The sequence below is a fragment of the Eschrichtius robustus genome, chromosome 9, assembly GCF_028021215.1.
Source record: "Eschrichtius robustus isolate mEscRob2 chromosome 9, mEscRob2.pri, whole genome shotgun sequence".
Classification (NCBI taxonomy): domain Eukaryota; kingdom Metazoa; phylum Chordata; class Mammalia; order Artiodactyla; family Eschrichtiidae; genus Eschrichtius; species Eschrichtius robustus.
Genome location: NC_090832.1, coordinates 53112398 through 53127271, shown reverse-complemented (window position 1 = coordinate 53127271; position 14874 = coordinate 53112398). Strand labels below are relative to the sequence as shown.

The window sequence follows — 14874 nt, the reverse complement described above, 5'->3', positions numbered from 1 at the left end:
AAGAACCAGCTCTTAGTTTCATTGATCTTTTCTATTTTTTCTTTTTTTGTCATCTCTGTTCCATTTATTTCTGCTGTAATCTTTATGATTTCTTTCGTTCTACTAACTTTGGGTTTTGTTCGTTCTTCTTTTTCTAGTTCCTTTAGGTATAAGGTTAGGTTGTTTATTTGAGATTTTTCTTGTTTCCTGAGGTAAGCTTGTATTGCTATAAACTTCCCTCTTAGAACAGCTTTTGCTGTGTCCCATAGATTTTGAATCATTGTGTTTTTTGTTTTCATTTGTCTCCAGGTATTTTCTGATTTCCTTTTTGATTTCTTCAATGATACTTTTTTTTTTTTCCTTCAGTGATCCATTTTTTTTAATGTTTAGTAGCATATTGTTTAGTCTCCACGTGTTTGGGGGTTTTTTTGCAGTTCTTTTTCTTGTAGTTGATTTCTAGTCTCACAGCATGCGGTCAGAAAAGATGCTTGATATTTCAGTTTTCTTAAACTTACCCAGGCTTGTTTTGTGGCCTAGAATGTGATCTATCCTGGAGAATGTTCCATGTGCACTTGAAAAGAACATGTATTCTGCTCCTTTGGGATGGAATGTTGTATATATAGCTGTTAAGTTCATCTGGTCTAATGTGTCACTTAAGGTTAGTGTTTCCTTATTGATTTTTCTATCTGAATGATCTGTCCACTGATGTAAGCGGGGGCATTAAATTCCCCTGCTACTATTGTGATATTGTTGATTTCTCCCTTTATGTCTGTTAATATTTGCTCTATGTGTTTAGGTACTCCCATATTGGGTGCATTTATATTTACAATTGTTATATCTTCTTCTTGGATTGATCCCTTGATCATTAAGTAATGGCCTTCTTTGTCTCTTTTAACAGTCTTTGTTTTAAAGTCTATTTTGGCTTCAAACCCTGGAAGCTCCGAGGTGCTATCGACGCCACCCTCACCCCTGCAGCCATGATCTCCTTAACAGACACCCAGAAAATTGGAATGGGATTAACAGGATTTGGAGTGTTTTTCCTGTTCTTTGGAATGATTCTCTTTTTTGACAAAGCACTACTGGCTATTGGAAATGTTTCATTTGTGGCTGGCTTGGCTTTTGTAATTGGTTTAGAAAGAACATTCAGATTCTTCTTCCAAAAACATAAAATGAAAGCTACAGGATTTTTCCTGGGTGGTGTATTTGTAGTCCTGATTGGTTGGCCTTTGATAGGCATGATCTTTGAAATTTATGGATTCTTTCTCTTGTTCAGGGGCTTCTTTCCTGTGGTTGTTGGATTTATTAGAAGAGTGCCAGTCCTTGGATCACTCTTGAATTTACCTGGAATTAGATCATTTGTAGATAAAGTCGGAGAAAGCAACAATATGGTATAGCAACAAGTGAATTGAAGACTCATTTAAAATATTGCATTATTTATAAAATCCTTTGAAGAATATTCAGCACAAAATTCAATTACATGAAATAGCTTGTAATGTTCCTTACAGAAGTTTAAAACATATAGCCTACAGAGTAGCAACAGCAGTTAACAAAGAAGCACTGAAAACAGACTTCTAACCAAGTCATCTAAGAAGTCAGCAAGCAAACCGAAGGAGATGAAATCTATGTTACAATGCATATTGAAACTCTTGAAGGGGATTTTTACTGTTTTTCCACAATGTATGAAACACAGCCATCCTTAGAGAACTGTAGTGCCTGTTTCTTTTCTTTTTCTTTTGAAGATGCAAGCACACCCATAGGCATTTGCTTTTTAGAACTGTAATGTCCTCTGCAACAGCGAAACTATTTCCAGTTGCACTGTGTCTCTGAAAGTGATGCATGAGTTAGATTGGATTATGTCATCGTAATATATTAAAACCAGGAAAACCCAGTGTCGATGTATGAATCACTTTTTTTCTTTTTGGTAAACGTATGGTTAAAATAAAACTTTTATGGTTCTTCTGAATCTTAATATTTTAAAGCCAGATGAAAATCTGAACTAGATATTCTTTGCTGGAATATGCAAAGGTCATTCTTTACTAGCTTGTAGTTTCTAAGTTATAGCTGACTCAGCACTTTTTCTTTCAGGAACACATTCTGGAAGTCCTCATACTTCTTGGGACTCTCACTTGAGCATCTGTATCTTTCATGACATGTAAGCATTTAACAAAAAAAGCATTCTTGGTGATGAAGGAGTCTGTTACATAGCTCATTTCATTGAATAGTTTGTTATTTAAGATACTATGTGATGCAACCCAAATGGATATTTCCATGTTGTGACCCAGTTTTTCTTTTTCTTTTATTTTTTAAATTTTAACAGTGATTTATTATTTTGCTTTTCATAAAATAACTACTGTTAATATTTACTTTAAGATGTACTGTGTTAAAAGGTTAAACTTACAGCTATTTTTTAAGGGCTATTTCCATAAGCCAAGTTTTCCCTTATTTTCAGCTTTTTCATAACATAAAAATCAATATGCATAATGTGTGTTTCATATGATCACTCTTCATTTGAGTTCATGGAGAGAATATCTGAGTTCACATACTAAATTATTTTACTGTAATTAAACTGGCTATAGTTCTGAAAAACATGACACTACAAAAATGATGTGTTGCCTTCTCTACTGTTGCTGCTTGACAGGCAGTAGGAAACAGTAGTTGTTTCTTCATTAGTAGTTTTCCAAGGTGGCACCCTTTTGGTAGATGTAGGAAGACATTTCAAGAGTCATAGTACTATTTGTTTTACCACTAATGATTATACTATTTACTCTTTTTTTTTAACAGTTGCAAAGCTTTTTAATGTATAAAATCATAATTGAAATTTGTGATTTTTATTGACAAATGTGTCTACAAAATATATTACAGCTTATGTTATTTTTAGTTAAATCTCTTGATGCACAGAGAAGTCGCAACCTTGCTCATCTAAAGAAGGAAGGACTTGGTAGATAGTCTAATGGTTCAGCCTTGTGGATTACTGTCTTTTTGGTACTGGCATTTGACTTATAATCTGTGAAAACAGATGATATTGACAAAATGAGACTCCTACCTCAATAGTTCATGGAATAATAAGAAACCTAGTGTTGTGTCTAATGTTCTTCAAAAAAGTAATATCCTCACTTGGAGAGTATCAAATATATACATATTTTGGGGATTGACTTATACAAGTTGCCCTGTAGGACTCTGTTATACATATTTTTGACTGACCCATATTATTTACAGTGGCTAGATAATTCTACCTTTTTAAAGCAAGAACAGTATCTGTTAATGTATGGAACATCTGTATTATTTAGCTCCTTTGTAGACATGAATTTCTATCAAAATGTTCTTTGCACTGTAACAGAGATCTCTTTTTCAGCAATCTTATTTCAGAAAGCATTATTAGAAATGTGTAAAGGATAATCTCCCAGTCCTTAGTAAGAGTGAGAGGCTTCGAGCAGTTTTCAGTTTTAAATGAGTCCACAGTTTATCTCAAATGTGAGTTTGGGACTGCTTGGCAGCATTGTATGTTTCTTATTCAGAACCATTGATGAGGCTCTATTTTTTTTTTTTTTTTTTTAGAAATTCACGTTCTTTTATTTATTTATTTACTTATGACTGTGTTGAGTCTTCGTTTCTGTGCGAGGGCTTTCTCTAGTTGCGGCAAGTGGGGACCACTCCTCATCGCGGTGCGCGGGCCTCTCACCATCGCGGCCTCTCTCGTTGCGGAGCACAGGCTCCAGACGCGCAGGCTCAGCAACTGTGACTCACGGGCCCAGTTGCTCCGTGGCATGTGGGATCTTCCCAGACCAGGGCTCGAACCCGTGTCCCCTGCATTGGCAGGCAGATTCCCAACCACTGTGCCACCAGGGAAGCCCAAGGCTCTATTTTTAAACATACTTGTCTTCTGACAGAAAGGACTGTATGTCATATTGTTTCTTCCTTTCCAAAATTCGTCTTCTGTCTTTGTGACAAAAAACATACTCTGATTATTGCTATAAAGATGAAGGAGAAGGTCTAATACTACTTAGCCTTAAGTGTTTCTGGCATTGTTCAAATGTATTTTCTGTAACAGAAACCTATTTTGAATGTTTTCCTTTTCCCCTTATAAATTGTAATTCCTGGAATACTGCTGCTTTTAAAAGTCTCACAGATTATATGATCTAACAATTGAATATTGTAAATACACTTGTCTTACTTCTCAATAAAAGAGTACTTTTCTATTAAAAAATAATAATAATAAATAAAGTCTATTTTGTTTGATATTAGTATTGTTACCCTGGCTTTCTTTTGATTTCCATTTGCATAGAATACCTTTTTCCATCCCCTCACTTTCAGTCTATGTGTGTCTTTAGATCTGAAGTGAGTCTCTTGTAGGCAGCATATATATGGGTCTTGTTTTTCGTATCCATTCAGCCACTCTATGTTTTTTGATTGGAGCATTTAGTCCATTTACATTTCAAGTAATTATTGACATGTATGTTCTTATTGCCATTCTGTTAAGTGTCCATCAACAGATGAATAAATAAAGAAGACGTGGTGTATAAATATACAGTGGAATATTACTCAGCCATAAAAAAGAATGAAGTTTTGCCATTTGCAACAACATGGATGGACTTGGAGGGTATTATGCTTAGTGAAATAAGTCAGACAGAGAAAGACAAATACTGTATGAGATCACTTACATGTGGAATTAAAAAAAAAAAACTAGTGAATATAACAAAAAAGAAAGAGTCACAGATATAGAGAACAAGGTGGTGGTTACCAGTGGGAAGAGGGAAGGGGGGAAGGGCAAGATAGGGGTAGGGTATTTAAGAGGTACAAACTGCTATGTATAAAATAAATATGTTACAAGGATATATTGTACAGCACAAGGAATATAGCCAATATTTTATAATAACTATAAATGGAGTATAACCTTAAATATTGTGAATCACTGTGTTGTGCACCTGAAACTTATATAGTATTGTGAATCAACTATACCTCAATTAAAAGAAAACTTCCCCCCAAGTGTCTACTGTAACCAAATCTCACTTGGAAACAAATATGAGATGGGGCACTCACGGATGACTCATCCAGGACACCACACTCTCCCCAGGAAGCCTTAGTCCCTCTAGTTCCATCTTAGGGAAGTAAATAGAAGCCAGATGCTGCTGTTCCAAGGTACATGTGCTCCTTCTTAGTAATTCAATATGCAATATTTAGTGAGGGACTGCAGGGGAGGTATCTTAATATAATAGGAATCTTAACCACAGGGTTTCTCTGAGGCAAATCCTCCATTTTGTGTTCAGTTTTGGTCATTACTGAAAGGCAAGGGAAGGGAATTTGTTGGCAAGGAAAAGAAATTGAGTGTCTTTAAAAAATAAAACACAGCATGAAGAAACAATAGTGAAGTCAGAATTCCCCTGGGACATTCACTTCCACTGGCAATACTACATACGGTTTACTTAAAGTGTCACGCAGCGCAAAGATTTTTCAGGAGCTGACAGGAAAGATTTAGTGTTCCAGAGATGGAGTACTCAAGGGCAAACATAAGTTTCTACACAGAATAATTATTGGAGAAAGACTATTTGCTTTCTTTGGGTGGAGACACTGGTCATATCGGTCATATATCTTTGAAAGCCTGGGATAAAAACTGTTGCCTGAAAGTCACTTTTGAAGCATGATTTGGTTAGAAGGAGCCATATCCAGGTACAGACTGGCTTGGGGAGGGGGGCCAGGCCAAAGAAAAAGAGTTGAACATGTCCCAGGAGAAGGGGGCAGGAGCCAGAAACTAAGCCACTCCACCCATGGCCCTGAATTCTTGGTAGAAGAGGTCTTCTATATAACTATGCACCAGGGTCCCCAGCTCACCTGCCCCAGCAAGGCAGGCATCAACCTCCCCACTCACCCCACTGTCCCACCTCAGCACCTTTTCCAGGTTCTGGCACTGCTACGCGGCTGACAACAGTGCTTCCAGAAACCATTGCAACAACGCTACCATCATTTTGCACCTAAGAGATATAGGGCCTTGACTCTGGGGGAGGCAAACAGATTACAATGAGAGGTATAGGATACAAGAATATACTCGGTGGAGCTCATTCCTGTAGAGGTAACCCAAGTCCCGAGGCCTTCCTAAAAGCAGATTACTGTGAAGCTGGGAGGAACACACTGTATGGTCTTGACTGGCCTCATGGACCTCTGGGGTAGAAGACCAGCTTTTAAAGGGGCTGAGTTTGCCTAATGGGGAAGAGAGTTATTAAGTGTCACACAGGGGATGAAAATGCTGAACAGATATCAAAAGAAATTTTCAGATGCCAAAAGAAATCAGAAAGCATAGGTCAGGGCCAGAACAAGTAAGACCTTTGAAACATTCTGGAACCTTAATAATTTCCTCATGTTTGCTTCTTCTGTTATCTTTCTATTATCCTTCCTGGTAGCATGACTTTTAAAACACTTAAAACAAAAGGCCTCTCTGTGTTTGCTTTGAGAGCAACAGTTAATCATGGGGTGTTGCATCCCAAGAAGGCAACCTGGAGGATTAGGGTAATTAGGGCAGTTTTGGGAAGGGCAGATGGCTATATTGAGAAGGAGAAAGGAGCAGAAGATTTGGCTGTTAGGTGTCCCAGAAACTTAGCAATTAAGGTTTCTTTAAAGCTTTTATTTTTATGTCATTATGCATTTTTGGTTTATTTGTTTATAACCTACCTTATTCCATAAAATATTTAAGTAGCTTATAGGAATATAAGCTACTTAATAAGAAATATAAGAAATGTATGCAATAAGATATAAAGTCAGAGGCAGAAAATGTCAATTTTTAAAAGAGGTCATGACTAGGAGAAAGTTAGAATACATGTCCAGATAAGGTCCTACTCAGTTACTTAACGGCAGGCTTGGATCTGTCTCTGAGTTTCCAGGTGCCCAAAGAGGAAAGGGAAATAGGATGGGTTACCGGATTCTCATCGTCCATGAGAAGACAACAATTGCTGAGGTAAAGTTCTTGTGGTTCTTATCTCTAAAAGATAAATCCCTATGGTCCTTCATAGAGTGGTGGAGGAGAGATGTGGTAGCAACACCTCTACGTTATCATCAAGAGAAAAATCCATGAACCTGTCTCTTATAGATGCCAAGAGGATGACTCCAAAGCAAAATTCACAGGAAGCATTTCTGTGGAAACCCTCCCCTCTCACTTAACCAGAAAGCAGCAGAACTAGATTTGGAATCAGGCCATGTGATGTCAACTCCTGTTTGCTTTTCACCTCCTTTCAGCTACCTATTTCCTACTCCTCTTTTAGCCTCAATTTAAACTTCATCTCTTTTTAAATTTTTAAAATATTTTTATTAAAGTAGAGTTGATTTACAATGTTGTGTTAGTTTCTGGTGTACAAAAAAGTGATATATATTCTTTTTCATATTCTTTTCCATTATGGTTTATTTACAGGATATTAAATATAGTTCCCTGTGCTATACAGTAGGACCTTGTTGTTTATCCATTCTGTATATAATATAAACTGCACTTTTTGAAAAAGACCTTCTCCGACCCTGGGCTGGACTCGGCTCCTGGATTTTCCTATCTTTCATACATCACATTCTTTGTTTTCACTTATTTGGTGTCTAGCTTTACCAATGGACTGAAAGGTCATGGGAGCAGGAACTACCTGATCATCTCAATAGATACTGGAAAAGCCTTTGACAAAATTCAACACCCATTCATAATAAAATCTCTTATCAAACTGGGACTAGAAGTGAACTTCCTCAACCTGACAAAGGGCAACTAAGAAAAACCTACAGCTAACATCACACTTACTGGTGAAAGACTAAATGCCTTCTTTCAGAGATTAGAAACAGGGCAAGAATGTCCATTCTCATCACTTATATTCAACATTGTACTGGAGGTCCTAGCCAGTAGAATAATGCAAGAAAAAAAGAAATGAAAGGTATCCAGATTGGAAAGGAAAAATTTTATTCACAGATGACATGAGCCATCTATGCAGAAAATCCTAAGAGACTGATTTTTCCAATACCTATTAATAAATATAGCAAAGATGGAATATATATGGTTAATATATAAAAATTAACTATATTTCTATATAAAAGTAATGAACAATTGAAAAATAAAATTAAAAAACAATAAAGTAAACCACCAATAATGTGAAATACTTATGGATACATTTAACAAAAATATGCAAGACATGTAAACTGAAACCTCAAAACATTTTTGTGAGAAATTAAGGATGACAAATAAATGGAGAGACATTCCATGTCCACGGACTGGAAGATTCAATACTGTTAAGATGTCAATTCTCCCCAAATCGATCTATGGATACAAAGCAATCTCAAGTAAAATTGCAGAAGACATTTTTGTAGAAACTGACAAGCTAATTTTAAAACTCATATGGAAATACAAAGGACATAGAATAGCCAAACAATTTTGAAAAAGAACAAAGTTTGAAAACTTATACTACGTGATTTCAAGAATTACTGTAAAGTTAATCAGATGGTGTGATATTGCACAAGGATAAACATATAGATCAGGAGTCAGCAAACTTTTTCTGTAAAGGGCTAGATAGTAAATATTTTTGGCTTTGTAATCTGTTTCAACTCTGCCTTTGTAGCATGAAAACAGTCACAGACAATTTTTAAAGAAATAAATAGGCTTGACTGAGTTCCTGGTAAAACTTTATTTACAAAACAGGTAGTGGGACAGATTTGGCCCTCGGGCCATAGTTGTTTGACCCCGATATAGAGCAATGGAACAGAAATAGACCCATTGTGATGTAGTCTATTGACTTTCAACAAAGACGCCAAAGTATTTAAATGGAGAAAGAATAACCTTGTCAATGAATGGTATTAGAACAATTGGATAATCATATACTTCATACCACACACACACACACACACACACACAAAAAAAACTCAGAATGAATCATAGACCAAAATGTAAAAGCTACATATATAAAACATCTAGAAGAAAAAATAGGATAAAATCTTTGCGTCTTTGGGCACAAAACACAATATTTAGGCAAAGATTATTTTGATATGACACAAAAGCACTAGTCATAAAAGAAAAAAATGGACTTTATCCATATTAACCTCTATGCCCAACTTGAAAAGAATACAGTGCTGCATATGCGTAAGCTGTGACTAACAGACTCAGACTTGCTCCCAGAGGTCAAGGTGGCCTTAGAGACCAAATGATTTTTCTGTATTTCAATTTCTGAATTTGTAAAAGGAAAGTTGAGGGAACACATCTGAGTAAAATCTTTATACAGGCCCTCATACAAGCAATGAGAAATAAAGGGGAGCGTCATCTGTGCAAAGTATGGAGACCTACATGATTTGCCTCAAGAGAAACAGGTTAACATAAGGAACCACATGGCTGGGAACTGGAATTGGAAATCCTAGAAAGCAAAAAACTTCTGAGGGCAGGACCCTCTCAACAGCTCTGCTTCTCTCTGCTATTATCTGACTTCTTTTTTTTTTTTTAATAAATTTATTTATTCATTTATTTATCTATTTTTGGCTGCGTTACTGCGCGCAGGCTTTCTTTAGTTGCGGCTAGCAGGGACTACTCTTAGTTGCGTTGAGCGAGCTTCTCATTGCGGTGGCTTCTCTTGTTGTGGAGCACGGGCTCTAGGTGCGCGGGTTTCAGTAATTGTGGCTCACGGGCTCTAGAGCGTAGGCTCGGTAGTCATGGCGTAAGGGCTCGGGTGCTCTATGGCATGAGGGATCTTCCTGGAACAGGGATCAAACCCGTGTCGCCTGCATTGGCAGGCAGCTTCTTAACCACTGTGCCACGAGGGAAGCCCCTGACCTCTTCTTTTTTTCTTTTTTTTAAAATAAATTTATTTATTTACTAATTTATTTATTTTTGGCTGTGTTGGGTCTTCGTTTCTGTGCGAGGGCTTTCTCTAGTTGCGGCAAGCGGGGGCCACTCTTCATCGCTGCGCGCGGGCCTCTCACTGTCGCGGCCTCTCTTGTTGTGGAACACAAGCTCCAGACGCACAGGCTCAGTAGTTGTGGCTCACGGGCCTAGTTGCTCCGCGGCATGTGGGATCTTCCCAGACCAGGGCTCGAACCCATGTCCCCTGCATTGGCAGGCAGACTCTCAACCACTGCGCCACCAGGGAAGCCCTGACCTCTTCTTTTTTATAGGCTGGCTCCCTCATTCTTTTATGCTCTTTCACATACCTTTGTTTGCTTGACCCAGGCCCTACATTATGGAATTACTTCACCCTCAGGTCTGCTGCTAATTGAGGGAAGTGTTTTCAGAATTTGTTTCACATTCTCTAGGGAAACATATCGATTGACTCAACTCATCATGTCAGGTCATGGGTTGCTGGTCAGCCTATGGATATGCTTCCTACCCAGGTCCAATCAGCTGTGGTGAGGGTAGGGAGGAAAGGATCACAATGATATAAAGGGGCTTACTATACAGGCGGAATCCATGAAACATTTCAATTCCAGGAGTACACATAAATGAAAGACTGATCTGTCCAGAACTGCTATTGTTTCTGCTAGTCTGGTAATGATGCCAATTTCATAAAGGAGTAATTTAGAGGAGGATGGAAGGTGCTGTGTCATCAACAAAGCATGTACTGAGTTCCTAAATTCAATATTTGCATAATATGACTGTGATGGTTAATTTTATGTGTCATCTTGACTGGGTTATGGGGTGCCTACATATTTGGTTAAACATTATTCTCACTATATCTGTAAAAGACACTTCCAGATGAGATTAACATTTGAACTGATGGGCTAAGTAAAGCAGATGGCCCTCCCCAATGTGGGTGAGCCTAATCCAATCCACTGGGGCCTTAAAAGAACAAAAGGCAGAGTAAGAGAGAATTCATTCTCTCTGCCTGACTGTCTTTGTGCTGGGACATCAGTCTCCTGTCTTCAGACTCAGACTAGAGCTGTACTTTTGGGTCCCTTGGGTCTCCAGCTTGCAGACCTTGACAATTCTCAGCCTCCCTAATTATGTGAACCAATTCCTCATAATACATGATGCGCGCGCACACACACAAAAGCATCCTATTTGTTTCGTTCTGTTTTGCTGGAGAACCCTGACTAATACAATGACTCAAATACACAAAAATCAGACGAACAGGAACAAGATCAAGTGAAAGTATATTTCACTCCAGACTTTGTGATTCTTCATACAGAGCTATGGGATTCAGTTCTGCTATGACATCTTACCTTATACCCTCATCTTCTACAAGACAGTAAACAAGAAACTGGAGACGTCTGAATGAGCTGCACATTCATCCCCATTTCTCGCATCAGTCACAAATCCATCCCATCAACTTCCCACAGCATAAAATCCTTATAACATTTAAACCTCCTCAGCCCAAAGAGAACCTCATGAACCATATGCAAAATACAGTCTCATTTTCTTTCCTCTGTTTAATTACTCACTTCATTTAGTTTTATTTTTCTCTTTCTCATTGGGCAAAGACAACTTTGTATTTGGGTAAATTAGTCTAAGGTCTAATAATAAAGGAGGAATGTGTTTCCCTTTGACGTTTACTAGCATGATGAAAATTCTCAAATGTGCCCTGAACCACTAATATTTACTTCTTTTTACAAACAAGCTCAGATCTTTTCTCTCATTAAACACCTAAGATGATCCCTCTTTCCTCCCAAAATGATTCCTGTTGGTTTTCTGTTTAGGCCAGAAAACCTAAAAATCTCTCTTCCTGGGAGAAGCAGCTGCCAGTGTCAAAAGGAAACAGCTGGTTTTGGGAACTTGCTTGTTTAGAGTAAGTAGGTGGTGTGATTCCAAAGAAACTCCCTTGTGTTATACTCAGCTGTTACAAGTTGTACATTTGTACCTCTTTTCTCCAGAATGTCCTTTCTCATCATTCTAGGCTCATAGCTGGATTTCAGTCCATGGCAATGCTCTTCAAATCTGAAAGTGCCTCCTGGGGTTTTTCCTAATAGATCACTTTTCCTAGTGGGAACTGTTAATGGTTTTTCTTTCCAGCTAAGTTTTGATAGCCAGATGAAAGCAGTGTCAATGAGACTGTGAAAATGTTTCTTTCCCAAGGCCTCATAAACCACTTCATCAAGCACATCAGACCTAGCTTTGCCCATATGAAGGGGCAGGAAAGATTCTATTTTCTCATCATGCAAGAATTAAACAAAAGCTCTGAGGCCACATGTGGTCTTTTAAAGCAGTCAACCATTTTCTTTCCATTCCTCTTCTTTTTCTTTTTCTTTCTTTTTTTTTAAATGTCTGCTCATATCTGCTTCGAATGTGGACTTATTCTATCATGTGTAAAGTAAGAAACAGCTAAGAGTGTTACTTTCCTCTCACCGAACTAATGTGGTCAGTGGATTTTGTGCCCTCATAGGAGTATAAACCCTGTCACTCTAAACAGGTTTTCTGGTAGAGTCTAGATGACATTTAATATATTAATAGTTAATATATTAACTAATGACATTTAATATATTATAGCTTATCTGGGCATAGCTAGGGATCACCACTAGCTTCTGAAATAGTTATAAAATTAAGGTTTATCTAATGTGTCAGATGCTTTCAATGGCTACTCATTTCCCACTGCTTATTTTAGCTGTTAGTTCCTAAATATGAGCCAGATGTGGTTGGTGGTAATTAACAAAACTTGTTAGCTGTTTTGTATTTTTCATGCAGTTATTTATGCCAAGGTAATCTCTTTCCAGTCAGGGAAAGCACAGGGCAGTTCCTGGAGATTATCAGGTCTACTGTCCTCATTTTACAGAGGTGCTATGGAGGCCTGGAGGAAGCATAATGTTGGATAATCAAGTATGATAAAAATTTGTGCAGAGCCTTACCATTTTCTTTTACCTAATCCTCATAAAAATCCCATGAAGTAGGTAAGACAGTTGCTATGAACATCTGTGTTAGTTACAGCAAAGGCCAACCTACTATAACAAAGAGACTAATGAGACAGTGCCTCAAAGAGCAAAGAAATGTGTTTCTCGTTCACATAACAGTGTCGAGGTAAATAATGCAGGATGGTGCTACAGCTCTGCTCCACAGTCACTGAGAGATTCTGGTTCCTTCCATCGGGTAGCTCTGTCATTCCCTCAGGCATTTTTATGGTCAGAGCTGAGTGGTCGAAGATCCATCCCTCTCAGAAAGGGGACGATGGCACAAATGAAGCACATCCACTATTTTGAGACCTAGGCTCAGAGTGGCATACATACACCCCTTTCACTCACATTCCATTGGAAAAAACACGGTCATGTGGCCACTTTGACTGCCAGGAGGCTGGGAAACGTAGGGTAATGTGCCCACGAAGAAGGGGAGAATGGATTTTAGTGGGCGACTAACAATTTCCACCATTCTCATTTTACAGATAAAGAAATTGAAGCTCAGAGACTAATACAGACAAAACTTCTGCTCCTAATACAGAATTAAGTCATGAAGTAGTTTCACTTGAAAAATAGTATATAATTTCAAATGCTTGTTATACCCCCCAAAATGAGCGTGATTAATGTATTAGTCAGGGTTCTCCAAAGAAACAGAACCAATAGGATGTGTATATAAAGAGAGAGATTTATAGAAATTCAGATCACTGTAACAAGGAACTAGAAACTATAAAGAGGAACCAGTCAAAATTAGACAACTCAATTGCTGAGATAAAACCAAGCTAAAGGCAATGAATAGCAGACTAAATAATGCAGAAGAATGAGTAAGTGATCTGGAAGATAGAATAATGGAAATCACCCAATTAGAATAGCAGACAGAAAGACAAATGAAAAAAATGAAAGCAACATATAAGATCTATGGCATAATATAAAGCGTGCTAACCTATGCATAATAGGGATTCCAGAAGGAGACGAAAGAGAAAGGGGGACCAAAAATATAAATATTTGGTAAAATTATGGCTGAAAACTTCCCAAACCTAAAAAAGGAAACAGATATCCAGGTACAAGAAGCCCAGAGGGTCCCAAACAAGATGAACCCAAACAGACCCACACTAAGACATATCAAAATTAAAATGGCAAGGATACCAAGGAGGGAAGAGGGGGTGGGATGAATTGGGAGATTGGGATTGACATATATGCACTACTACGTATAAAACAACTAATAAGAACCTACAGTATAGCACAGGGAACTCTACTCAATGTTCTGTAGTGACCTAAATGGAAAGGAAATCTAAAAAAGAGGGGATATATGTATACGTATGACTGATTCACTTTGCTGTATACTCCAACTATACTCCAATAAAAATTAATTTAAAAAATTAAGATGGCAAAAGTTAAAGAGAAGATTCTAAAGGGAGCAAGAGAAAAACAGAGTCAGTTACAAGGGAACCCCCATAAGGCTATCAGCTGACTTCTCTACAGAAACTTTGCAGGCCAGAAGGGAGTGGCAAGATATATTCAAAGTCCTGAAAGAGAGATTTATTTTAAGGAATTGGCTCACATGATTCGGAGGTCCACATGTGCAGGGTAGGCTGGCAGGCTGGAGACCCAGGGAAGAGCTAATGTTGCAGTTCAACTCCCAGGCTGTCAGCTGGCAGAATTACTTCTTGCTCAGGGGAGGTCAGTCTCTGTGCCAGTAAGGCCCTCAGCTGAGTGGATGAGGCTCACCCATGTTATGAAAGGCAATCTACTTGACTCAAGAGTCCACTGATTTAAATGTTAATCTTATCCCCAAAACACCCTGACAGCAATATCCAGAATGTTTGACCAAATATCTGGGCATCATGGCCCAGCCAAATTGACACGTAAAAGCCCTGTAGTTTTCTTTTTTCTAATAATATATGTTAAAGATCTGTCTATATCAGAACATAAAGAGTTATTTGTGGGACTTCCCTGGTGGCACAGTGGTTAAGAATCCACTTGCCAACGCAGGGGACATGGGTTCGATCCCTGGTCGGGGAAGATCCCACATGCCGCCGAGCAACTAAGCCCGTGCGCCACAACTACTGAAGCCCGCGCACCTAGAGC

The 14874-nt window shown here is 38.2% G+C and overlaps 1 pseudogene; it reads left to right on the top strand.

Moving 5' to 3' along the window:
• Positions 1 to 903: 903 nt before the first annotated feature.
• On the top strand, positions 904 to 1436 carry LOC137769426 (vesicle transport protein GOT1B pseudogene; annotated as a pseudogene).
• Positions 1437 to 14874: the final 13438 nt, after the last annotated feature.